The 27557-nt window shown below is 32.7% G+C and overlaps 1 protein-coding gene across 3 annotated transcripts in view; it reads right to left on the bottom strand.

Moving 5' to 3' along the window:
• The window catches only part of LOC117106030 (growth hormone secretagogue receptor type 1-like), a 45732-nt gene extending 25506 nt beyond the window's left edge, over nucleotides 1-20226 (bottom strand). Inside the window, exons 1-4 of one of the 3 annotated variants that reach the window (XM_033247362.1) lie at nucleotides 20090-20122; nucleotides 13138-13276; nucleotides 12905-12986; nucleotides 11946-12027 (exon numbers count right to left, since the gene is read on the bottom strand). The gene's annotated coding sequence lies outside the window, so the exon portion shown is untranslated. Of the gene's footprint in view, nucleotides 1-11945; nucleotides 12028-12904; nucleotides 13107-13137; nucleotides 13277-20089 lie in introns of all 3 variants that reach the window. The other 2 variants (XM_033247361.1, XM_033247360.1) reach the window with 2 other exon arrangements.
• Nucleotides 20227-27557: the final 7331 nt, after the last annotated feature.

The raw sequence follows: 27557 nt of genomic DNA, 5'->3' as shown, positions 1-27557 counted from the left end.
ATCCTGACTTAAAAATATTTATTGAAGATGCATTTACCAACTCATCAGGGAGATTATTCCAGACATCAATAACTCTACATGAAAAAGAGTACTTTCTTAAATTGGTGACACTACGGGTTTTATATAACTTAAAACTATGTCCTATGTCAGTTTTCTGACAAGAAGTAAACTAAAAAAATATAGCTGCATCAACTTTGACCCATCCCCTGATGATTTTAAAAACTTGTATGATATCCAATCTAAGTCGTCTATACTCTAACGTTGGTAATCCTAGAGTTCTAAACCTAATATCATATGGCAAGTCATGCAATCCAACTACCAATACCCCCTTCTTTGAACAGCCTCAATTAACTTAATATATTGCTTTTGGCGTGGGTTCCAAACGGGGCTATTTATCTCAATATGTGACCTTACCAACATCTTATATAATATTAAATGTGATAAAAAACACCAATCAGATTTAAAGCTTCGTTCTCTATACATGATGGAACCAACTTTATTTGATGCCTTATAAAAAAACAAAGGAGATTTCAACCCAGGAGACTGTGATTAAAAGTCAAAAATTTAAGTTTATCTAAGTTGCATGTATCCATTTTGTTCTTTAGTTTTCAAATTCGGGTGAGTTGAATGGTCGAGCGATAAGTCTGTGATCCAACCTAACATCAGCACTGGTTCAAAACCTTCCTCGCTTCCAGTGTGATTCTCCTCAGCAGGGCTGTAAAAAGTGGCCGATCACGCGACCGGTGGTCAGAGGCTACTTATATGTTCCGGAGGCATTTTGGGGAAAAAATTTCCAAAACATAAACTGTTATAGGCTATATAGTGTACCAGATAACATTTGGTGCTGGAGGCAGTTTATCTTTCATGGTTGGAGGCACAAACTTTTTTTATCCAGGCCTGCTTCTCGGATTATAATATATGTATGCTGTATTTGGCTTATGAGCACTTAAACAAAGTCAGTGCATCTTTTAGAAGAGTGTAGCGGTACACCCGGTGCTCTGGTCACTTCAGCCTCAGATGTTGTAGAAGATTGTGGTTTACTCATCCTTCTCTATGGCAGCAATGATGCTCCAAGTTACAAAATAATTGCCACTCTATATGCATAAACATACAGTAGTTTGATGCATCCAGTGGCAATTCCTTTGCATCAGACTTACAGTAAGTACAGTATTCCAAATACCCTAATATCATTCTATTTATATAACAACAGTACTAATGACAAAAAACTGTACAAAAGTTATATATAGGTTTAACATAAGATACCATGGGATATACTGTACTTACTGCATTTGTCAAATATTTTTGCTGACTCGAAAAAGGCATAATTTACTAGAGTGTGGAAAGGATGTGCAGCAGCAGCTACCGTATGATATTCACTGAACCCCACCCACATATATTAGGCAATTTTGCACAATGATGCTAAAATCTTAACAGGTTAATCGCCTAGCTTAACATACCCTATTAATAGCATACATTAACACATCCAGTTGTTTGGGTTAATTGCCTAGCTTAACATTTAACATAAAAACAGGACATTTTGATACATCCAGAGGCAATTTCTTGGTTATCAGATCATATAATGTACCCGTAACTCATTAAGAACTTGCTTTATAAGAGCTCAACACTAAATGGAACTGTTTTTTTGAGTGATCATATTAGCAAATGTCACTAACATTCTATCATGTCTTCATCTTTAAAGGGACTAGCAATTCTGCCATAGATGAAGTAGAGAAAAACCACAATTCGTCGGGAGAAAAGAAATTATATGTATTTCTATATATTAGTAGACTGTAAACTAAATTGTCAAAATTTTCGGGGGCTTCACCCCCAGGACCACTCTCAAAATATTTTGAGCATCACCAGACCATACCCACTTTTATCTTGTCTGGGACATTGGAATCCCCGTTGAGCAAATCCTTGCGCCACCCCTGATAATTCTTGCTCTTTGTATTAAGATTTAATTTCCAACGCCACCCAGCTTTGAATGCCAAGGTAGAAATATAAGCAATAAAGACAATACACCCAATTCTACTGTCAAGCAAAACAATTTTCTACTGGCATTTTCCTATAACACATGTTATAATAATATAATAATAATATACACATTTTAAAAGTGCCTATTAAAGCAAACAAAACTGGCTTGTCACCGGCGCTGGAAGATGTTAGAAAGAAGTTGAACTATTTGAAGGTGAAGGATTTAAGTGTGGATTTGAATAATTCCAGATCAGAGATGATACATAATTGAGGAGGCAGAGAGTTCCATTGTTTAGGAGCACAGAAGGAAAAAAAAGCATTCAGCGGTACGAATATGCTTGACTCGTGGAGTAACAAGTTTGAGGGATTGAGAAGAACGAGTAGAACAGGAAGGAACATGTTTGTCAACAAGCGAACAGAGATATAGTGGGGCACGACTATGGATAGATTTTTGGGTGAGAAGAATTTAAAAAATGATTCGCTTATCAACCAGAAACCAGTGAAGAATGTTTAAAATTGGCGTAATGTGGGTGAACCTTTTAGACAGTGTTACAACACGAGCAGCAGAGTTCTGAAGTTTTCAAAGGTGTCTAATGCTAATAGCAGGTGAACCATTGAGCAATGCATTGCAGAAGTCAAGTTTGAATGAAATAAAAGCATGAACAAGATAAGCAGCAGCAGAAGATGAAATGTAAGGTCTAATGGAACGGATACAGCGAAGATGAAAGTAACCCGATTGGCATACAGATGATATATGGTTGCTGAAATCAAGATGTTTGTTAAAATATGACCCCTAAGTTACTCATTATTCTACAATTCCTTGCGAGGTTCAACCACCACCCACATAACGCCAACTCCACTAATCACTTCATACTTCTCTCACTTGTCCTTTGCGTATTGTCCTTTATAACGTGCCTAAAAGTTACAGCTTTTTATTGACATTTAAAATGAAGAAATATTCTCTTGTGTTGTGATAAAAAGTTTAAATTTTTATTTTACATTTCAAATGGTTTTAAGTATTAAAGGTATTTTATATACTGTACATACAGTACTTGTAAATAACATGCAATTTAGTCTTTGGCATTGATAGGCTATTGGATCAGAGATAAAAAAAAAATATAGTGATATTATTACTATACCTTTACAGATACAGGGTAAGATAAAAAAAAATATATAACGTTGCATTTCACAAAATTAGAACTATGTTTGAAGAAATTAAAACCTACGCTTAAGACATTGATTTTACAATTACACTTAACTTTTGCTGCCTAGCATGATTCATAATCAACTTCCAACGACTCAGTGAAATAAAAACAATTTTGTTTTTACTATTAATACAGACGTTCTACAATGTAAGGGTATAAAAAATAATAGGAACGTAGGAACAGGAAATTAAGACCTTCGTTTTAAGACATTAGACATTTACAATTACAATTTGATTTCAATTTCAGTTACAATTTTGCTGCCTACGGTGACCAATAATCAACTTCCACTGACACACTGAAATCAAAACAATCTTGTTTTTGCTGATTTCTATAGACTTTTTACTACTAAAGATCCACAACCACTGCAGGGATGCAGTTATGGTGGGTGGACCACCCAGCCTTGAAGTTTTCCAACAAGTTTAAAGCTAATTTCATGGCCCCCTGTCCACCTTATATTTATCCCCTTGCCCACCCTTGAAATTAATTTAAGTTTACCATGTTATCACCCTTTAATTTTCGATCACCCACCCTCAGTTTTCTACAGAACCCTACAACCTTTTAGATTATCGGTCAATGTAAGTGTATACTATAAAATATGCATTAAGCATTTGTTAATTGGTGAAGAATATATTTATTCACTCAATTTTTCACTTGAAAGTCAAAAAAGTACACAATTATGGAGGGGAGTTCAATAGCTTAGTGGTTAAGATTCTAGCCTTCTAATCCCAGGGTTATGGGTTCAATTTCAGGACTTTTTCTCTACAACTAAAAGCAACTCCACTCCCTAAGCCTCTGGTTTATAAAGCATCATTCCATGTAATTGAGTTACCTGCAGCTGGAAGGGGGAAAAATAGTGAGCTTACAACAGATACATCCTTTTTACAAATGCACCTGACAAACAACAGCATATATTAATGATGAAAGCTTTGTAATAAATTTCTAGACTAGTCAATAAAGTTCTATCCATGTTTTTTTAAATTTTATATCTTTAATGCATTCGAAAAAAGATAGCCTTATAGGATGAGAATTGAAAATCATGGAGTTATTTATTTAATTAATTACCGTTACCTGCAGAATTAGGAATTTATTAATACTAATAGCAAAATCAAAACAAATGCAGTCTAGCCTTTAATGTCATCAGTTCATATAATGTTGTATTTGAAAATATGCATGTTTTCATTGATCAAGAAAACCACTTAACTTAATCACTCAATCATGTTTTAACAAATTATAATGAAGTGAATCCAAAGATCGGTTAATAACCTTCAGATTTTTAAAAAATAATTAAAATTTTTATTTTTTTTTAATTCTAGAAAATTTCTCCTGTCCTGCCCAGATTTTCAAATTTTATTTGACAAAAACTCATGGCATGCCTAAATATGGTCATAACATCATATCATGACCATATATAGGCATGCCTTGGCTTTATATGGCAAACAGCAGTTTTTTGTTAAAAACATTTTATAATGTGGACAAAGCTTTAGCTAGACCATGGGTTCCAGTCCTTAAACTTTGTCTTAACCAGTGAAAATGCTTAAAAATAAATCGATTTTGGCACCATATTACTTATTTGCATGGCGTTCCATAGTATACTTTTTCTGGGATTGAAAAATAAATAAATAATTTTTTTTTTTTTAAAGTTTCTCAACATAAAACGACGCTGGTGGCACCCTCGGAAATGTTGCTAATACTAAGAAAAATCAATAAATAGAGACTTGTGACATGTCTAAGCTTTAGCTTGCATCAGAATCTTATAAATTTTCCTAATTTCAATTTCTTGAATTGCATTTTTTTAACTTCCGAATAATTAACGTTTCATGTTGGAAAGCCTCATCTAATATTTTTCAAAATGTTATTTTTACTGCAGACTTTTATTGTATGCTTCTGTGTTTATGTGAAAGGGCCCACACATGGCAGTGACATAGCTTATGTACAGGGTACCTGTCTTTTTACTTTCATTCCTTAAGATTTTCATGCACACCACATCATGACGATCATATGATGATCGTATGACTGTTTGGGCCAACTCATGTATAAGGCAACAAGAGTATATGACGAGTTTGGGAAGATTTTTGGACTATTTTTGAATGTCAGGCAGAAAGATGACCACCCGTTTTATGGTCTGAATTCCTACTTTTCTCTGCATTTTATGGTCCTGATACAGCATCTAGCTGGCTAAAAACAGAGCCAAATGCGAGGCTAATCTTCCAAATAATACCATTTTATATGGTTTTTAAATGCTCATCAAAATCTTATTTTCCTGTATTTAAAATTGTGCTCATTCATACTAACATTTAGCTTCATTGCAGTTGTAAATTTGCGTGTTACAGATGATCCACACATAAGACGAACATGATTTTAAAAATCTAAAATTTGTCGTGCATATAAGACGACCTTTTGCTTTTCGATCGTAATTTGCTATTTTAAGCCTCGGTATTATAGAAATTATTAATTTTAAACTCAACTTATAATATATCCATCAAGTCATAAAATCCACTGTCCAGGTTATATTATATAACTTAATTATACTATACTTACATAAAGCAGTCATGATAAATAGTATAGGTACTAAATGTTAGTAAAGTATACAGGAAGACAGATGAGGTACAGTAAGTCTGTACTTTACACGAAAGCTAGCCGCACAATGTGCCAATGGTTATCAAGAAAATTAAGTGTAAAACAGAGAATTTCTACTCCAGCCCTGTACCATACATGGTCAGGATACTTAGCAACAAATAATTAAATGAAAAAGAACCATAATAATTGCAATTTTTTGCTTTTCAGTGCAACATTTGCAAATCTTACATCTTGGTAAACCTTCCCTAATGTTTTTATAGTTTATCTTTTTATGTCTTTGTTAATGTCTAAATGTCCAGTGTTATCACCTTTTTTAATGTACATCTAACAGTATTTCTAATAATAATAGATGTGGAATATAAATGAATTTTACATATTATTATGATGTTTTGTCAATTGCCAATTTTGTGCAATTTTTACTTCTCTTTTTAAAATGTAATCTTTGAAGTCCTAAATTTTATAAATCTTTGAATGTATGTTTGCTTTGTTTGTATGTAATAATAATGAGAATGAAAATTATAGTTGCAATGGATGAGTATATTGTTTTCTGCTACTGTGGTTTTTTTGTGAATTTTTTATGCCTTTTCAAATTCAGTAAACATTTTTTTTAAACTGCTGGTAAATTTTGTTGTGATTTTCGATGTTTTTGTTTTATGAATAAATATAACTTGATATAAACTGAAAATGTGACAAATTTGTGTGATGTGCCCAAATATGGGCATGGTGATGTCGTATTTATTTCTCACATAAATTCAATAGTGTGGAACAAGCGCATTTTCAAGCAGACGTATTATGAGTTTAAGCAGTGGCGTATCTAGGGGAGGGCGCGGGGCGCCCCTCAATCGCCACCCCCCCCCCAAAAAAAATCTGTCAAGTAGTTAAAAATCACCTAACATCACCATATTTTGTGAATTAGCACCCCTCAACTGATCATCGAGTCCCCCACTTCACCTTCACGCCCCCCCATTTCAAAACCTCTACATACGCCACTGAGTTTAAGGGTGATGCTGGTCAAATTGCTTGTGTCCTTGGGCAAAAAACTATCTCCATTTTTACCTCCACCCAGGAGCATAAATGGGTACACTGAAGGTGGTAGATGTGAAATTAGTTGTACTAAGTTACATGGATAACTTGGAAATTCTACCTAGGGAGAGGAGGAGGTCTCTGTATTCAATGACCACGCAAGAAGCGCCTTGACTTTCAGAAATTGATATGTGTGCAACATAAATCCTATATAAATACAATTATATGATATCACACATGAGACATATACTATCATCACTGAGTATTCAAGAACATAGATATATTGGCTAATATTAATTCATGCTATATGACTGTCTGTCTCTCTGCAGTACAAGGCAATTTTCAAGTAATTTGTATGCTGTAGAAATTCCTTAAAGAATACTTTTTGTTAGATAATAAAAATTTTGTATCGTCATTCCTTTCTTTGATCATTGTTAATGTTACGAAAAATTGTTAGAATGATTTCTAGCAGCACAATAAAAAAATAAATTTGTATTCCGCCAATTTCAAATAAAATGATCAAAGGCGCAGTGTTAGTTAAGGCTAGATGTCAAAGAGATATATTTTAATGTAAGGATGGAAGTAGATGAACTAATAGGAGAAGGCAGGTAATAAAGGTAAGAAGAGACAGCAATGCAAATTGAAAAGAATTGCAATAGAGCAGCTAGAGTTGATGCAAACTAATAATCCTTTTTTACTGCCAAGTCTTGTTAAACACCATGTATTGCAAGTGTTAATATAAGAAAAAAAATCACCTAAACTGGACAAAAATATTAAGGATAATCTTATGTTATATCCATTTAAAACTACTGGCATATCTTTCTGAAAGTTTTGCATTTCTCCATTTTCTTAGGGCTTACACGTAACTGTAGTTTAATTTTAATCAAACAAATTTTCGCTGTTCCCTTATCACTTTTTTGTCATTTTGTACCGAGTTTTAGATTTTAGGTGTTTAAAAAAGTATCTGGAATTCTAAAAAGTACACACTATAGGTCCTGAGAAACTTCAATTACAAAAGTAGCTTAAGATTTTCACAAGGTGGTAAGGCAATCAAAGTTGTATTCTAAATTCCTATACGGAATTCTAAAGTTATTACAGCAAAACATTAAGAAAGGTTTCAGTTATTGTCTTCTTAATTTTTCTTTCAAGTTCTTTAGGAGACTTTCACATATTTTGTATTGGTAATAAACTTCCTTGTTTTAAGTAACGATTTCAGATCTTTGCGCAGTACCCCAGAAGATTAGTTCTGTGATTACCACATATACTTGGTTGGCAGCACAAACCAAATGCTCATAGTATTACTTTGATAAAATTTACCTCAAATGATATTTAAATCATATAATTATTTTTTATAATTATTTCCTTAGTTAAAAAAAACTGTTAAAAAAAAATAAAATAAAATAAAGTGTGTTTTAAAACATGCCAGGAAATACATCAAAACTCTGAAAGGCCAGGTTAGGAATTATTGGCTTACATAATGAATACTGTTAACTGATGCACCAATATCTAAGTTGAAAAAACATTTTGTGATAAATCCCAGAAGAGAATACATTGCTTTTACCAATAGTCAGATATCTGATAAGTGACGTCTTTTTGTCACATCTGTCCCCATCAAGTCAAGGCAATGAGTGTTTTTCTTGACTGACTTGGCATATACTCTTTGACAAAGCATTATTTTTTTTAAATATCAGTTCATCAATAGAGAGTAAACCTCTTTAGGCTATACATGTACATTTTTTTTTCTTACATGTTTTTAACATCAAAAATGTGCACCAACTATCCCATCTATCTGGAGTTAAAAACTTGATGACCAATTTGTATAAAATGAAATCAATAATTTACCACCCATCGTAATTTGAAATTTAACATCAACAGTGACTATTAAACATTTCTCTGTCTATTCTTGACAAATAAATATAAAAAAAATTGGGGTCATACAAATACAGAATGACAACTTTAATTAACGATAGTGAACAAAATCCTGAAGGACATGCACACCTCATGTTGGAATTCAATTAATAGCGACATGTTGTCATCACATCTTTCAGATTTACTTAAAGTGGACGTTTTATGTGTTATACTGCACATAAGATCATTTAGTTACTGTATATTACAGTCTTAAGTCAACTGATGTTACTTTTGTATGTTTCTATAAGTCTCTACACACATAAAATATATCCAAAGGTAAGAAACAAACAACAGAGTAGAGAAATGTTTTCCATTGTGGTCTTTACACATTACACATAATAATTTAAAACATTAACATATCATCCGATAGTATTACAGTGTTGAATATGCAACATATTAGCAATTAGTTTAGTTCTTTCCCATATTCTAACAGAAAATTTCGCGCTCGTAACTGGGGCCCACACCACCCTTGCCTGTTACAGTTTCCACTCTTGGCAGCCCTGCTGATTGGTCAGAATTTATCTTGTGTTTTGATTTTTGATAGTTAAGAATTGTCAACATCATGGATATTCATTCTTGACAATGTTATAATAAAAACCGCCTATTGGAAAACGGGCTTAAGTTGCAAAATGCAGGAGTGAATCCAGTAGCGTTTCAGTGGCATTTGGAATGATTTGGACATGACATCAATTATTTTCATTGCCCACAGGTTCTCAATAAATTTCCTTTAAATAGAGGGCAACATCAAAGACACAACCACCAGGCCTTTGAAAACTCTCATATGGCATCTCTAGACACCCAGAAAATGGCACTTCCATGGCAAAATATCTGTCAGGCTTTTCTTCTTTTTTTTTTCTGAAATAATGGACTATCGAAGCATAATAAAATTTAAGGAGGGCAATTATTCGAAGAATAATAAATTCCCTTTGCATTTAATCAAGGGAGATGTTTATTTGTATAAATACAGTATATGCATCTGTCAGGTGTTTCTTCTCTTTTTTTACCTGTACCGTATATAAATCATACCCAGATAAACTAAAAATAATTTACTAGAGAAGCATAATAACTACAACTACTGAATGTTAATCCATCTGGCAACAGTCACAAAGTTAACTTTGTGAAACCGCAATGCTGGAGTTGCTATCGGAAGGGAAACAAAAAACAAAAATACAAACTTGCCTCACACATATTTATGTTCTCTGATTGGTCATTTGAGAATTGTGTATATTTATTACGACGCTAAATAACGCATACTGGGAAGTGTTTGTGGTTGTTAAAATTCCACTGCTTTATGAATGCATAAACTAAAGTAATTATGGTACTGTACAAGTGAAACACAATGTCTCTCTCCAGTATCATAAATCAGCAGTAATGTTAAAGCTCACTTTATAAACAGCTTATGTGTATAATTTAATTTATGCTAACTAACATCATATTTTATCATATACCTTTAAAATATGTAGAGTCAAAATATTATTTCGAACATTGTAGAAGGCCAAAGAAAACAAAAATCTTGTGTTGGCCATGTTTTAGGAAAATCCAAAAATGGGTAGGTCAGTAGCAAAAGTTTTATTTTTTTTTTCAAAAATGTGTTTATGCCTAAAAAGTAGAAAATACACAAGAATACAACAAAGACTATTTTTTAATCTATACTTAAAAGCAAAACGATTGCTGCATAACACTGTCGCATTACATTTTTTTGATTTTTATTCTATATTATACTATATTATATTACATTATATTATATTAGGCTTAAATTAAACTTCTATTTTGAATTTTCTTTATGCAAGTCAATTAATACTTTTAAGAGTTGTTATGAGGATTGTATGTTATTATTATTATTATTATTATTATTATTGTTATTATTATTATTATGTTGTAATGATGTTGTTTGTACTGTTTTTTGATTTTATTAAAGAGGGCCCCTGAATATCAGTTAACCTACTGGGCTAAACTGGAAGGGTTACCCTCTTTAAAGATGGTTGAAATAAAAAAAAATAAAATAAACATACCATCCAGCAAGGTAGCCTTATTCCAGCCATTTTAGCTCATGAAAAAAAAAATTATTTAAAAAAAAACAAAAAAAACCAAAAAACTGAAATGCCGAACCTCAATCTCGTACATTTTGGGTTGGTCGGGCATGGCCAACACAATTTAGTTTTATTTGGCCTAATATATCCCCAATACCATAACAACAAATTGTCTGTAACATAGCAAAATTTTGAAATTTAATTCCTTTAATGTACATTTTACCATTTGCCAAGGGGAAAAATGTGTATTATACATTATTAATGTTTATATTTGCAATTTAGCTGCAAACAATGATGATATTTTGAAATAAAACTTGAATAAAAATTTGAAATTTAAACAAAAAAAGTAGACTGCCTTGCCTCAAGGCATTAGAAACAATTCTACTATGCATATTTTCACACAAGGAATAAAATAATTTAATTTGAGCTTCTTCAAATGCTTTTGGTTAATAATGTTTGTACACGGTTTTTCATTTTGTTGCTGTGCCAAATGTTCCCCAATTTAAATTTTGGACTATTATGTGTAATGGTTATTTATAGTTTATTATGGCTATGGTTCTATTTTACAAAATATACTCTATTGGTTTTCTCCCTCGTAACTGTACAATTCGAGAATGACTGCTATCATCAGACTGCCTTAATTGTTCACATGTTTGCCTCTTCTTATCAGCGACATATTTCTTTCCATTGAAATATATTGCACTATGTTTTGAAATACATCGGACTATGTGCAATGATAATTTATACTTTATTATGGTTATGGTTCTATTCTACAAAATACACACTATCAGTTTTTCTCCTTCGCAATTGTGCAATTTCAGATTGACTGCTATCACTAGACCTTAACTGTTTGCAAGTTTGCCTCTTCATATCAACAACATCTTTCTTTTCATTGAAATATATTGGACTATATATTGAAATATATTGGACTGTTATGTGCAATGACAATTTATACTTTATTATGGTTATGGTACTATTTTACAAAATATACACTACACTATTGGTTGGGTTTTCACCCTCCTAACTGTGCAATGTGCAATGTATTTTCAAAAGTGTACTTTCTTGTTGCTCAACCCTGTAAATAGTGACTTTGGTCACAGTAAAACGTGGATGAAATATTTAAAAAAAAACATCTTTTTTTTTTTATTGAAATATTACATAGTTACATCTATTTTGCCAATGTGAAAATGAATAAATAAAATAAAGAATTAAATAGTTTAATATTTACCTTGTAGTGGGTGAACAGTTTCAAGAAATCCTGTTGGATTTGTATACATTCAAAACACCAGTTTTTGCCTCAGCTAAACAGTCTGCAACATACAACAAAAGACATTCAGTTCCGTGCTCTGAGCATTACTGTTCGAAGATCAACAAGTTTGGTGTGTCTTGTCGTAAAGTTACTTAGTATTTCCATGGTTTCATGCTGATTTCTAGATTGTCATTGCCATTTTGTCGCTGTGCCAAATGTTCCCCAATTTAATTTTTGGACTATTATGTGTAATGATGATTTATAGTTTATTATGGTTACAGTTCTACTTTACAAAATATACCCTATCAAATTTTTTCTCCATCATAACTGTACAATTCAAGAATGACTGCTATCATCAGACTGCCTTAACTGTTCGCAAGTTTGAATGATAATTTATACTTTATTATGGTTATAGTAATATTTACAAAATATATACTATTGGTTTTTCTCCATCGTAACCGTGCAATTCAGGATTGACTGCTATCATCAGATTGCCTTAATTGTTTGCAAGTTTGCCTCTTAATATCAACGACATCTTTCTTTTCATTGAAATATATTGGACTATATATTGAAATATATCCGACTATTATGTGCATGCAATGATAATTTATACTTTATTATGGTTATGGTACTATTTTACAAAATATACACTATTGGTTTTTCTCCTTTGTAACTGTGCAATGTGCAATGTATTTTTAAAAGTGTACTTTCTTGTTGCTCAACCCTGTAAATAGTGACTTTGGTCACAGTAAAACGTGGATGAAATATTAAAAAAAAAATTAAAAAAAATTGGGATTGACTGCTATCATCAGATTGCCCTACAAGTTTGCTTCTTCCTATTAACGACATCTTTTTTTCATTGAAATATTACATAGTAACTATTTTGCCAGTGTGAAAATGAATAAATAAAATAAAGAATTAAATAGTTTATTATTTACCTTGTAGTGGGTGAACAGTTGCAAGAAATCCTGTTGGATTTGTATACATTCAAAACGCCAGTTTTTGCCTCAGCTAAACAGTCTGCAACATACAACAAAAGACATTCAATTCCGTGCTCTGAGCATTACTGTTCGAAGATCAACAAGTTTGGTGTGTCTTGTCGTAAAGTTACTTAGTATTTCCATGGTTTCATGCTGATTTCTAGATTAAGAGGAATACTGTATATTAGTACCTTGATGGCAAGAACTAATCAATAGCTGGAGTTTCATGACAATTGTAGGCCCACCCACTTGTGGGAGGAACCATTGAGATTACTGGCTTTCATTGGTTATCTGTTTGCATTAAGTAACTTGTGATTCGCACACGGCTGTCTGTAGACAAAACAATTACTGCAGTTACTCATCTTCAATAACATGAATATCATTATCGAATACATTTTGTCTTTGTATCAATATGTCCAATATGTTTATATTGGAAATAATTTGAATAAGGTAAACGTGTGTGTTAAGATAATAATTATAATGGTAACTTGTATAGAGCTGTTATTTAGCTTCTGATTCATTCGTCATTTTATTCGTCATATAAAAGCAATATGAAATTATTTTCTGGGTATGGGTTAGTTACAATGTTAAAACATAAAAATATAAAAATACAGGAAAAGGACTACAGTATATTAATCTTAAGTATTTACAGAGTGTCTAGAAAATATATTATTAATAACGGTATTGCACTTGCCAGAAAAGCACCTTTGTGTCTATTTGTTTTTTACCTTGTTTTTGTTGAAAATAATTAATATAATAGGCACCGTTAATAAAAATAATTATGATAATAATCACAATGGTAACTTGCATAGTGCTGTTATCGATCTAAAATAGGCACCGTCTTGGTACTCAATGAATAACATGAATATAAATATTAAATATGTTCAACATGTTTATATTGCATATAATTTGAATAGCGTAAAATATGTATGTTAATAAAATTATTCTAACAATGATAATGGATATTAACTTGTATAGTGCTGGAATCTATTTAAAATAGGAATAGAATCATGGTAATTATTGAATATCCTAGTAAAAAATTAATTGGATGTATAAGTTACCTTCAATAACATGAACACAAATATTAAATAATTTCAACATGTTTATACTGAATATAATTTCAATAGGGTAAATATGTACAGGTATGCAACCTTCAATAAAAAGAATATAAATATTTATATTCATGTCATACATATTCTTGTATAGTGCTGGTATCTATCTAAAATTGGCCGCGTCATGGTGCTAATAATTGAATACGCTAGTCATTACTATATTCATAAAATGTCATACACTCCCTTTGCACCCAGGAGAGTATTTTCAATCATACAGTTAATCAGAGATATATTGGCTATGTGCACACACACACCAGCTAACAGAATAGCAGGATCCAGATTACAAACATACGCGCTCACTGTTGTATTCATACAAGAAAATCTCCAATCCAGATATCAAAAAGATGACGGTGGGATATTGTAACCAAACAAATTATCAGTAGAGAAAAAGAGACACAAAGTAAAGCACTTTGTAACACCTACACATCCCAAGTTATTAACATCTACACCATGCAAATAAGAATGTGTATATTATTGTAATGCTTACATGTCTACTGGGTATCGGCTGACTTTGATTGCTAACTATTGAGCCTATTTGACTTGATCTTGGTCGCGAGTTAAAATACTGTGTTGACTCCTCTTCAGAGAGTCGTTTTACTTGACCATCGATGCGAACCTACAATCAAACAAAAATTAACATGTTTTGCTTAAACTACCTACAATATTGGATAGAGGGGTTGGTGCAGCATCTGGTTTTGGTCTCCAACTTAAAATCGAAAGCCGGATGCACACTGCGCTGTATGGCCGTCAGCCAAAGAATCCACCTCCACCCTTCGTGAGCGCATGGCAATGCAATGATGCCTGCTGTTTGTCAATAATAAACAGAGCAGATTGTCATGAAAAACAATCAATTGTGCGTGCACCGACAGGGGGGTCAGCGAAGCCTTGGTCAACAGCCTGGAGTAAAAACTCCCTTTTAGGGTTCACTGGCAGAGTTTGGTTCAAATATTAGGGATTGGCAGTCAAAATAATGTTATTTGGATAGGCTAATTATTATTTTTTAAAATATTTTTCGACCTAGTCGTTCACCGGACGACAGGGGGTCCAGGCCTGTCCAACGGAGGGTCAAATGCTCCCTGCTGGCGCCACCACTGCTTGTCGCATTACGGTTCTTCATGGAATCGTCTCCAATGAAGACATGTAATATGCAGTATAAATTTTATGTTTTTATCATAATGAGCCTGTCTCTTATACACATCTAGATGTGTATAAGAGACAGGTATACATTAATTAATTTAATATACATACAGTAATTGATTAATTTAATATCAGAAGTTAGATTAGATTAATGATTTCTTTAAATTTATTAATATTTGCTGAATTTCTATACTCATCATTTAAATTATTCCATAACTTAGCACCATGGTAAGTTAAACTTCTTTTTTTATATTCTGTTTTAGGTTTTTCAGTATATAATACATCCATTGTTCTTGTATTGTATTGTGGATTTCTTAAGGTAAATCTGTTCCTAAGATATGATGGTGCTAAATCATGAAATATTTTAAACATAATAATAGCCTCATTGTAGAAGAGGTTTGTTTCAAGGTTTACCCATTTAAGATCCTGCAAGGCTTGGGAACTTGAGTCGTAACTTGTCTTTTTTAGGATAATCTTTGCTGCTCGGTTTTGAAGAACTTGTAATTTGTTAGTTAAAGCTTTATTTGTTCTACCCCACACAACATTACAGTAATCAAAATGTGGGGCTATTAAAGATTTGTACATCAAATTTTGAAGGTGCTGGGGGATAATGTTACAGGACTTTTTAACATGAACATAAATATTAAATAATTTCAACATGTTTATACTGAATATAATTTCAATAGGGTAAATATGTACAGGTATGCAACCTTCAATAAAAAGAATATAAATATTTATATTCATGTCATACATATTCTTGTATAGTGCTGATATCTATCTAAAATTGGCCACGTCATGGTGCTAATAATTGAATACGCTAGTCATTACTGTATTCATAAAATGTCATACACTCCCTTTGCACCCAGGAGAACATTTTCAATCATACAGTTAATCAAAGATATATTGGCTATGTGCACACACACACACCAGCTAACAGAATAGCAGGATCCAGATTACAAACATACGCGCTCACTGTTGTATTCATACAAGAAAATGATGATCATAATTATATAAATGAGGTTAACCTGCTAAGCGATAGCACTCGCTAACCGGTAGCCAGACCCTGGTTAACCAGATCCTGGTAAACATTCAGCACTAGCCGATCAGGCGTTCTCACACAGGTGCTAACGGTTAGCTCCCGATCCGGGATAGTACGGCTCTAGTGTGAACCTAGACATTATGGTTTACTAACAATAACAGTATGACAATATTTTCATTCCGAAACATTATTATTAAACAAATATAGAGATAGTGTAGTATACCTTTCTAGATTTTCAAGAAATTAAAATTTCAAGAAAAAATTATTGTCTTATTAACTTGGTTACTGTGAATGGGTTTAGAGCCTTGGTATTCAAACTATGTTCATTTTGTAGCTATTTTCACTAAAAAATAATTGTAGAAATTGGTCTTAACTGTAAGAGCAAACGTCCATAAAATCCATATTAAATATTTTTTGAATTCATACACCTAATTTGTAATACTGTAGTATACCTTTCTAGATTTTCAAGAAACTAAAATTTCAAGAAAAAAATATTGTCTTATTAATTTGGTTACTGTGAATGGGTTTAGAGCCTTGGTATTCAAACTATGTTCATTTTGTAGCTATTTTCACTAAAAAATAAATGTAGAAATTGGTCTTAACTGTAAGAGCAAACGTCCATAAAATCCATATTAAATATTTTTTGAATGCATACACCTAATTTGTTTTGAAGTTATTGGTTTTTAATATAATAGTTGTTTCATTACGATGAAAAAATGTTATAACATCATGTTTTCTAACATTCCCAGCAATATGATCAGCAGAAGGTTCTAAATTTTAACAAGATTACCAAGCAGTAGGAGCGTTTTGGTACAGTGAATGTGATTCTGCTTCTCGGCCTGTAGGTCAGATGTTCAATCCCTTGCTGTGCATTTTGTTTGTGTCCTTAGGCAAGGAACTTTACTATGGTTGTCTCTCTATGTACCCGGGAGTACAAGTGGGTACCTGGTAGGATCAAACACAAAAATTCAAACACAAATTTGCGCTGATTACAGCTGCAACATTATGGAATTCTTCCCAGGGACCCTGTACGTGTTCCATATGTACCTGATCTAATAACCGAGAGTAATAATAAAGTGCATAAGAGGTCTCTACAATATGCTCTCTATAACTACAGTATAAGTAAACCATCATTAAATTTTATGTAATTTTGGGACATCTGTTGTAAATATTTAATCAACTTTATGGAGCCATGGGACCATGATTTGTATATTTATTTTAACCAAATAAAGGAATAATTTAACAATTCAAAGAGAGATCACTGCAGGTTAATATTCTTTTTCAAACAACTGTTTACAGGACTGTCCTTGCATTTTTGTTGGTACCTTTTTAGTAGAAGGAAATGTGTATAGATATTTTTGAGTGTTGGCAACAAATAGACATAAATAGTCTGTATTAAACCAGCTGATGATAAAGAATGATACAGCATATCGTTAATCCCAGGTCCATATTTAATGTTCCATGCATTGCTTAATTGACGATGTCTAAACATTTTAATCGAAACAGAAACTGATTACAAGAAGGTTTGTTACAGTAGGTGGATGGACCCTGGGTTGATGAGGAACCATGACTGGATTATAAATTTACCATATCAAAAAATTAGATATGGTTTTTAGATTACTGTAGTAAGTTTGTGTTACTATGACGATCAGTACTTCAGGCCTCTTTGTGGCCCTTGGGTCTGTTGGACCCTTCTGGGCCCCTATGGGTTAGAGGCATAGCGGACCACCGCACAAAAGCATATAGGAATTATGTGCCTTGATAATTTAATACCTTAAACATTGATTTTAGCCCTGTAGTTACAATTTCACCAAATAAAAGGTACCGGAAAGTCATATTTAAAAAAAACCCTAGAATTATGCTGCATATATTGAAATAATCTGACTAGCTGTCCTTATGACCTGTATTACCTCAGCCAAAGAGGTTATGTGTTCACTACTGTCTACCCTGCATGTTAGCAAGATTATGCAAGAACTAATGAATGGATGATCATAAAATTATAGTGGAAATGTTGCATAATAATCAAAGGACCTGATTGGATTATTAAACATGATTTTCATTCTCTCTGTATTATTCGATGCCTCTTCGATTCGATTCAGGACAGACTTTCACCTACCCTACAGGTAGCTATCCTGTGTACTGTTGGTGTTTAGGCACAGGGCAGAGCAATGAAATATACGGAGTAACTGCTCTAGTTTCTAAATATAACTGGGCTTGGGTAAAAAATATATATATTTTTTTCCATAATCATAAGATAATTAGCCATTTCCACACATATTATCAATTTCTTTTCTCCTAGGTAAAAAGAATGTTATTTTCTAATTATAGTAATTCATTGGCAAATTCCAGACCAATTTAGTGCAATCACACATATACTATCAGGTACACAATTATTCTCCTGGGTGGAGAGAGATAGATTATAAAATTATCTAATCATCACCTAATTCAGCTCCCAATCCAAACTTTGACTTCCAATCCAAACTTTGACTTATAAGGCGCATTTTACAAAGTCTCCATGCACCAATTTGAGGGAGTGCTCAGGAAAAAAAAATCAAAGGTTGAAAGTATACAATGGGAAAAAGTAGAAAACAGAAAAAAAAAAGAAAAAGACAGAAGGAAAACATAAATGAAGCAGAAAAGGTGACTTTTAAGTTTCATTTTGAAAGCAGATTACCTTCATTCCAAATCACATCACATCATTCTATCATTACTTTCAGGTGGAGTGACATTGTCTATTAACTTTAAAATTTTACTCATTAGGTGAAACTTCTTTTATACCTTGTTATAGCAAAACCCGGCGACTGCAAATAATGATGATTTTGAATAAAAATAATTTTTTTTTTGGCCAATTAGCGAACCCACCTCCATGAAAAAGTGGAAATTTAAAAAAAAAAGTTTCTTTATTTTCATTACGTCCTCCGCAACCTTCAAATCTCCAATGATAATATATGTAAATTTCTTCCTAATTATATAAATTTGAAGCATTTAACCATCCCATTTTATCTCCTCTGTCTTGAAGTTTTTTGCAAGACTATTTGCTAAATAAGAAAACAAAATTTTATTTTTATTTTCATTCCGCCCTCCTCCGACGATCTTTAAAAAAGTAAATACGCGAGACAAGGAATAAAAAAAGTCTCGCCTACTTTCAGCTCCATAGGATAAGCAGTAACAGCTCCAGATATCTGCCAACATGGGAGTCCAGCAAGATTGACAGGTGGTCTGAATGAGCAACCTCATCCAGGGATAATGTAGGGTTCATAGGAAGAAATTTTATGGTTTAACATCAGCCAATGTGGTGCTTATACACACCAATATTAAGGACTGGCAATCCAAATGTTTGGATCACCAAATTAATATTTTAGGTTCAACAACCTCATAGTGAGGTCCTAAACTCCTTGAAACTGCAAATAAGCATAAAGATGCCTTCTCTCCCCTTCATTTAGTTACATATAAGCCGGTTTTACACTAGGTGAATTTATTGACGCGAATTGTAAGTGTTGGTTGACTTCCTGAGCTATTGATTTGCTGAAGCGAAAAACTCCGATAGAAATGTGAATGCACATGAACAGACGCTTTCAATTCGCGTAAATAAATTTGCTTAGTGTAAAACAGGCTCTACATACACACAAAGAGCTTCATTTGCTAGTTAAAAATAATAGCATTTAAATTGAAACACACTCATGGTCATTTTTAACAAATCATACTTTGTTAAATAGCACACCAAATAGTAATTATTATATCTCTCAAATATTAAATACCCTCAAAATTTGTTAGTCAAATAAACCTTAAATAATATTTTGTATAATTTACTGTATATCCATTACTGTTATAAATTACTCCTTTATACCTACACACCTTTTTTTCGCCAACTTGCTTGGTATGGAATTGCCTCGCTACTCTTATCTTGGCTCTGTATTATTTGTAAACGAAGAAAAATAATGTTATTTTAAATTAACTTTAAATTAATAAATTTTCTAAGAACATGGGGGAGATTATAGGCAGCGTGCGAATCAAACTTGTGACTTCAGTTAAACTACAACTGTTTCACAAACAGCTCCTAGCAATATAAATGATACAGCATGAAATTGAAATGAATGATACTCTGAAGTCCCTATTGATGTATGGTTGCCTTAAAGGGAACAAATGGCCTTGGGATCAATCAATACAATTGAAATTATCAGAGCAATTTGCGGAAAGAGCGTGGTAAAGGCTTAGAAATTTTGAAGAAAGATATACAAACACAAACATTTTTTGGAAAACCAACCACTAAATTGAAACTTAATTTGTCATTTAAACGAATACTATAATTTATCAACTTTTGATAACATTTTTCACAGATTAACAACAACGTTTCATAAAACTTATGATTAACGACGTTAATTTTACGTCGTAACACGATAAATCCTTTAACTTGATGCCAGAAATTTATTAGGGATGTAAGGAGTAGAATAGTTTTACTTAAACAGTCGTTAGTTGGTGAAGAAATGTTGAATGTTTAAACTAATACTGAGCTATACACACAATTCAACTTAAAAGATTCATAAAATTTATGTGACAGTATTAATCTGGAGGTCGAGGGTTCAAATCCCACAATGATCATTCCACTTGTGTCTCATTTTTTTCTACCCAACATTACAAGTGTGTAATGTACAGGATAAAAAGGTTCTATGGAGTGAAGGAGGTTGAAAGGTAGTGATTTAGGCACTCGATCGAAGATTCAAATGCCACAATGTCTATTCCACATGTGTCCTTTGGCAAAACAATTTACAGTCAGTCTCCGGAAAAGCATATTTGACGAAAAGCGGTTAATGAGATTTTTGAATATTTAAAAACTGGGGAAAAGGGGCATAACCACCTCTTTTCCCCCATTCAAAAACCATTATCTAATTAACTTCTTCCAGTTTTGTTTTGTTTTCAAATATGCTTTTGGTGTCTTAGAAAATCAGTTGTACAACATATATAAAATCTGTTTTCCTTCGGAGCCTGACCTAGTGGATCCTGACTTAGGGGACGTTCACAATTATCAACATTTTCAAAAGTGCACAGTACTCTGCTACGGTGTCCCCTCCCTCCCCTCTGAAAGAGTACAAAAAAATAGTGTTTTTTTTGTGAAGTCAACTGAAGCACTGTACTTGGTTGCTTAAAAATTGTCTAGTATATCCATAGTTACATTATAATTTGTCATAAAAAACTATTATTTTACATATTACATTATTTTGATCAACACTTTAATGCATGTGAAAGTGTACAAATTTGTCTACCCTCTCCACCTAGCGTACTGTTGTATACTTGTGAAAATGTTTATAATGTTGAACGACCCCTATCCATTCCTGTCTCTTATACACATCTAGATGTGTATAAGAGACAGCTATTGATGTGGATAGGGGTAGGGGATATCTCCCTTCATCTTAAGCTACAGTATTATTTTCTGGTTATTTTTATTCAAAAATATTCAAAATACACAAAATATACAATCCACAAATATACTATCTAAGAATATTAAAATTGGAGCCAATATACAAATGTAAAAAATTAAACACTTAAAAAGAAACGATCAGAACAAGTTCACAAAAGTTTGGTCATTGCAGAATGAATTGCGAGACAAATTTGTTATGTAACAGAAAAAATGTCAATATCACAAAAAAAAAAAAAAAGAAACAGACAAATTTATAAGAAACAGACACACAAAAAGAAGGAAAGCAAAACGACAAGAATGGAATTTTAGAATTTACGATAATTATTGCTGTTTAAAGGGACAGCCGATCAAATTCAGTCTTACAGGAACAACAGCATAAATTTTGTTGCTGTATGTCCAAAGACAAGATTGCTTGACTAAATATATAAGGCTAAAAACACAGCCATTCAACAATCTAGAGCATGGTATAACACTGATGAATAAGAATGCCTGGTAGAAGTGGTTTGGCGAAGTGGTCATAATGCGTCATAATATTTGTATATGGGAATGGTTTGGTTTTCCAACCTTGAGGTTGGGGTTTTAATCTTTCGCTGGGCATTTCGCATGTGTCCTTCAGCAAGGCACTTCATCTACATTGTTCAGTTTACCCAGCTGTATCAATGGGTACCAGCAAATTGCTGGGAGTAACCTTTGATGGAACAGTGTCCCACCCAGGGGGTGTATTACACTCTCATCCTCTTTACGCTACAAAAACTTGTTATAAGCTTCACCCCTATGAGCCCTAAGTGGCTCCGCAAAGATTTACTTTTTCAAAAACACAAATCAAATTTCGAAGTTCGTGGGCTAAGTTGCCTTTTATTCTACTCGGACTTAATAAACATTATAGCATGGAATGAAAAAAAAAAGTGTGCATATCTACCTTGTTTGGAAGGGAAATTGTATACAGTACTCCTATAGATTTTATGTCCTTGGAGGATGTGATATTAATAGCCACTGTACAAGAATGGCGTACGAAAACAAATAAAACTACAGTTATCAATATTATTGAGCTGTGTTGCTTTTTTATCAATAGTACCGCAGGACTCCGTCTTCTAATTGTGCTTGAAACAAGAAACTCGAAATCGAGCTACCGAATCAGCCGTAGTATAGCAATTGTCTATCTTAAAACACTGCTTTTCAAACATATGCCAAGAATTAAGATGAAAATTTATATATATTTTGTTCTAAAACAGAAATTTCATTTTTTATCAAACTGAATCTTCTGTCGTTTGCGTCGGCAGTCAGACTGCATTTTATAGGCCTTCATTGACAGACCCTCATTAATGACTAATTTATATGATCTTCACACTTGGGTTAATAGGGTAGACTAGCAAATTAAAATTTCAATTTTCACATACATAGAAAAACTTGTTTTGACTACAAAAGGAAATTTCATATATATGAGCAAGTCTCAGCAATCTATATCCTCTGTCCTTCTCCTATTTATAAAAGCAAGTGTGTTTCATAAAAACACATTTCTCATTTGGATTTTTTTTTCTTTTGCTCACTTCTATACTATGTGTATTTTCTCTTGGGTTTTTCCGGTTTTGGTGACATTTTTATGTTCAATTAGTTGACCAGGATGTGACATAATCCCTTAAAATATATTATCAAATCTGTTACTTTGTGATTGTGCTTTGTTAATTATATCTGCATAATCAATATATTAATTTTTTATAAGTTTAATGATATAATTAAAATAATAATAATGGAAGCAATAAATATTTAATTTAAAATATAGTGGGGGGAGGGGGGGAGGGGGGGGGAGGGGGGTGTGATTGGCAGGAGGGCTTCCCCATTACCCTCTCTGGGATAAAAAAACACAATTTGTCAGGGAGAAATAAATCATATGTACTATATTTTCTACACATTGGTAGATAAATTGTCAACCTTTAAAGTCAGACTCCGGAGGAAAAAAATTTTTTGATATGTTGTAGAACTGATTTTTCTAAGACAGAAAAAAGTTGTTTGACGAAAAACTGGGGAACGGTGAACGAGATACAGATTTTTGAATATTTAAAAACTGGGAAAAAAAGGGGCATAACCGCCCATTTTTACACCTTTTTCTACAACATATCAAAAATTGTTTTTCCTCCGGAGCCCGACTTTAAAGGCTCTGCCCCCTGGACAACTTTCGATATATTTGGCAGCTCTAGATGGCCGGAAATGGCACTCTCCGACTTAAATTTAAATATGATTTTCTTTTTCTCTCCATGTACTTTAATTTATAAAGAGAAAATGTTGCGTTGAGGTCTTCCCTTTTGAATCTGCCACTGATCTGGTTAATAAGCTTTCGGAACATTTAATTGTATTTTGCTGCACATAGTGGTTCACATTGGCAATGACTTCCGTGAGACAATTGATAAAGCAGTGAAAACATGCAAATATTATGAATTTTTGGGATACCAGTATGGATTAATTTTCGGGAGATTCTTGCTTGCGGGAGTGCGGGATGCCGTCCCGATTTCCGGGGGACTTCCGCCAGCTCTGGGAGACTTGAGACCCCCTGCCATATGAAGAAGGAACAGATATTAAGACATGTATCAATACAATACAATATTTATTGGATTACAGTGGCACACGTTAGACAAAATCTAACGGTGCATCCAGAAAAGAACAAAGCAACAAAAATAAAAAATTAAATTATTAATTTAATCAGTATACCTATAGTTTATAAAATGCATTAGGGGATATGTGAAGACAAAGGCTTGCTTTAATACAACAAACCAATATGAAATTTTCCAAAGTTTAAATTATAAATTACTCCTTTTACACTGCGCAAGTAGTAAAAGCATACCGGTAGCCTCCCTGTGGATATATAAAATATATTGTGGCCAATATATTGGTGTCTTTTTTTGTCTGATTTTGATTTATTTTTCAACTCTCTTGATACAGATTTTACATTCTTTTTAAAATCAACAAGCCAATATGAACATTTTTCCAATGCTTGTTATATCAATTATGCAGCACACGCAGTAAAACCATAGCTTCCCTGTTCCCTGTGGTGTAACATATATTATGGCCAATTTATTGGTGTCATTTTCGCCTGATTTTTAGAGATTTTTCAACTCTATTTTTAAATCTTTTTTTCTGAAATGACATTAAAAGCAATGCTCCAATGTAACATGACGTCAAGGCCACATAATTAAAAGAACATTCTGTAGAATTAACATTCAAGAGTAATATACAAAGATAATAACAATTTTTAACACTGTGATGTGAATGAAATACATACAAATCGGTTTTAAAAATTTGACATTTAAAATATTGTAAAAATGAGATGTTTTTTTTTCTTTAAATTACTGCAATTTTTAAAATAAAATACATTGTTGCATGCATAGATGATTTTTTCTCAGAAGTTATATCTTTGAAGTCAGCTTTCATACCTAAAAAATATGATTCTTAAATTGGTGTTTAAGGGGTTATAGACAATTTTTACTTTAGTATCACTTTAATCTTTCAAATTTTTTTGAAGGTGGTTTGATCCATTCAGTGTAATCAATCTGAGAAAAAGTTAACTAGTGATTGAGTTGCTTTAAATCACATATCCTATATATTCTATATATAATATCTATGTCGAGTTGAAGGTTACTATTTGAGTAGAAAAGATTACAGTACAGAGTAGAAAAGATTATGGTATGTATGAAAAATACATATGGCAATGACAGAGAATCTATACTATAAATTGAAAAAAAGTAATCATTAGCATATCAGTGGATTAAAGTTATATAAATTACCATACTATTCAAACTTTTGTTCTCAAAGAATAAAGTCCAACTAATGTTGGATTAATTTTGACCAGACAAAGGGTAACTCTACATTGGTCAAATCGTCTCACTGTTTGTATTTGGAAGTCACAAAAATTAGATTTTTTTTTTTTACCCTTCAGCATAAAAAAAAAAATGGAATCACACATACACAGCCTGCGTATTGTTCCATATTCAGGAACAGTGTGGAGGTACGCACTCGATTGAGTAACTGAGGCTCTAGTTCTATCTGGGTTTAACTGGTTTGGAGTCTTAGATAAGTTGACCAAGAATTTGACACGTTCGAACACATTTTTTTTAAATTAAAGTTGTTATTTACAGGGTCACATATTTATGTCAATGCTCACCACATCTCACATCTTCGCATGCTTCCTGTATAAGAAGATGTAAAGTACTCATTCAAAGTCAGTTAAAGAGACCAAAGGATCCACTGATTATTCGCAAATGGAACATGAGTATGGCGACTCTGAAGAATGATTAGTCAGAATTCCTTTTTTGTTCTGACACAGTAACCACTAAAAGCAATTCAGTTCAGGATCATGCAAAAAATACGCACTATTCGCAAATGGAACATGAGTATGGCGACTCCGAAGAATGACAAATGTGAGCCCATACTTGTTTCTGCGTTTCGTTCTTTATTAGAAAATTGTCAAAAATGAATAAAGTCCATGATTGTGACAAATATAACAGAAATCAAAACAAAAGATAAATTCTGACCAATAAGAAATAGGTAGGCAGATCTAATACCTCTAATACCAATTTCTGATTAGTCAGAATTCATTTTTTGTTCTGACACAGTAACCACTAAAAGCAATTCAGTTCAGGATCATGGAAAAAATACGCACTATTCGCAAATGGAACATGAGTATGGCGACTCCGAAGAATGACAAATGTGAGCCCATACTTGTTTCTGCGTTTCGTTCTTTATTAGAAAATTGTCAAAAATCAATAAAGTCCATGATTGTGACAAATATAACAGAAATCAAAACAAAAGATAAATTCTGACCAATAAGAAATAGGTAAAGACCATTTATTCATCAATACCTGTCTCTTATACACATCTAGATGGCAAAAAATATGCACTATTCCCAAATGGAACATGAGTATGGCGACTCCGAAGAATGACAAATGTGAGCCCATACTTGTTTCTGCGTTTCGTTCTTTATTAGAAAATTGTCAAAAATCAATAAAGTCCATGATTGTGACAAATATAACAGAAATCAAAACAAAAGATAAATTCTGACCAATAAGAAATAGGTAGGCAGATCTAATACCTCTAATACCAATTTCTGATTAGTCAGAATTCATTTTTTGTTCTGACACAGTAACCATTAAAAGCAATTCAGTTCAGGATCATGCAAAAAATATGCACTATTCGCAAATGGAACATGAGTATGGCGACTCCGAAGAATGACAAATGTGAGCCCATACTTGTTTCTGCGTTTCGTTCTTTATTAGAAAATTGTCAAAAATCAATAAAGTCCATGATTGTGACAAATATAACAGAAATCAAAACAAAAGATAAATTCTGACCAATAAGAAATAGGTAGGCAGATCTAATACCTCTAATACCAATTTCTGATTAGTCAGAATTCATTTTTTGTTCTGACACAGTAACCACTAAAAGCAATTCAGTTCAGGATCATGCAAAAAATACGCACTCGGCAGAATTAAAGCAATGTTTACAAAAGCAAATGTTTATACAGTATGTATTGAGGGCTTCACAAGTAACAGTAAAGGAGGTCTTTGTGCTGAACTTTAAGAAACAATCTCTTGAGGCTAATCAAAATTATCAATGCATGAAGCGCCAAAGATATTCGCCACAAAAGGCACTAGAAGAGGTAGTTAAAGTTGTGGAAAGCTAAACATTTAAGTGGAATTGGTTGAAAGTATTCACAGATACTATTAACTATTATTTAGTATCTGTTGCAACATTAATGATTCAGCAATCCAATATTTAGATTGACCCAACTTAATTGAAAGTGCAAAATATAAATCACCTTTGACTACTTTACTTGCAAATTAAATAGTTTTAGGGTATTAAATTGCATTAAAGAGGTATTGAGAAATATCTGCTTTATATAAAGTTCACCTTAATAGG

This window comes from Anneissia japonica, unplaced genomic scaffold (assembly GCF_011630105.1).
Source record: "Anneissia japonica isolate Jap-2015-1 unplaced genomic scaffold, ASM1163010v1 scaffold284860_len1800451_cov186, whole genome shotgun sequence".
Lineage (NCBI taxonomy): Eukaryota > Metazoa > Echinodermata > Crinoidea > Comatulida > Comatulidae > Anneissia > Anneissia japonica.
This window is presented reverse-complemented; position numbering and strand designations above follow the sequence as displayed.